Source organism: Saccopteryx bilineata, chromosome 1 (genome assembly GCF_036850765.1).
Source record: "Saccopteryx bilineata isolate mSacBil1 chromosome 1, mSacBil1_pri_phased_curated, whole genome shotgun sequence".
In the NCBI taxonomy this organism is placed as follows: Eukaryota; Metazoa; Chordata; class Mammalia; order Chiroptera; family Emballonuridae; genus Saccopteryx; species Saccopteryx bilineata.
The window spans coordinates 313,416,097-313,417,412 of NC_089490.1; the positions used below are offsets into that span (position 1 = coordinate 313,416,097).

The following is a 1,316-nucleotide window of genomic DNA, read 5'->3' on the forward strand; positions in this document are numbered from 1 at the left end:
TGTAACCAGGAACTTCAATAGTTTTAGCCTTCCATTTATAAGTTTGTATCCTGGTTTTGATTTTACTTTATTTTATTTTTAAATTTTTTTTATTTTTTCATTTTTCCGAAGCTGGAAACCGGGAGGCAGTCAGACAGACTCCCGCATGCGCCTGACCGGGATCCACCCGGCATGCCCACCAGGGGGCGATGCTTTGCCCCTCTGGGGTGTTGCTCTGTTGCATCCAGAGCCATTCGAGTGCCTGAGGCAGAGGCCACAGAGCTATCCCCAGCGCCCGGGCCATCTTTGCTCCAATGGAGCCTCGCTGCAGGAGGGGAAGAGAGAGACAGAGAGGAAGGAGAGGGGGAGGGGTGAAGAAGCAAATGGGCGCCTACTCCTGTGTGCCCTGGCCGGGAATCAAACCCAGGACTCCTACACGCCAGGCCGACACTCTACCGCTGAGCGAACCGGCCAGGGCCCTGGTTTTGATTTTAACATAAAAACCTTAAGTGCTTGCTTCAGCACTAAAATTGGAACGATACAGAGAAGATTAGCATGGCCCCTGCATGAGGACGACATACAAATTCGAAAGCGTTCCATATTTTAAAACAAAACAAAAACAAAAAACATAAAAATCTTAAGTGTTTGGCTACTCTGTGAGCAATACAATATGATGGAGTCCCAACTAACAAACCTTTACTGAAGGTGAAACTGAATTATAAATGTTAAGTTGCAGATTTAGAGAATTTAGAGAGGCATTCTGTTGGAAAATGTTTACAATTTATGCATTTAAGTTCTAGGTACACAAACACACACATATTTATCACAAACCCTTTCCTTTGAAGCGATATCATGGAGAAATCCCCAAGAAAGTAGAACAATAACAAAAAGACAAGATGGAGGCCCTGGCCGGTTGGCTCAGCGGTAGAGCGTTGGCCTGAGGTGCGGGGGACCCAGTTTCAATTCCCGGCCAGGGCACATAGGAGAAGCGCCCATTTGCTTCTCCACCCCCCTCCCCTCCTTCCTCTCTGTCTCTCTCTTCCCCTCCCGCAACCAAGGCTCCATTGGAGCAAAGATGGCCCGGGCGCTGGGGATGGCTCCTTGGCTTCTGCCCCAGGCACTAGAGTGGCTCTGGTCGTGGCAGAGCAACGCCCCCTGGTGGGCAGAGCATCGCCCCTGGTGGGCGTGCTGGGTGGATCCCAGTCGGGCGCATGCGGGAGTCTGTCTCACTGTCTCTCCCTGTTTCCAGCTTCAGAAAAATACAAAAAAAAAAAAAAGAAAGAAAAAGACAAGATGGAAAAGGAAAAAAAATTGGAAAAATATTAGATTAATTTTAC

At 48.3% G+C, this 1,316-nt stretch overlaps 1 pseudogene; it reads left to right on the forward strand.

The window, feature by feature from the left end:
- The first annotated feature begins 488 nt into the window (after positions 1-488).
- On the forward strand, positions 489-585 carry LOC136321654 (U6 spliceosomal RNA; annotated as a pseudogene).
- The last annotated feature ends 731 nt before the right edge of the window (positions 586-1,316 follow it).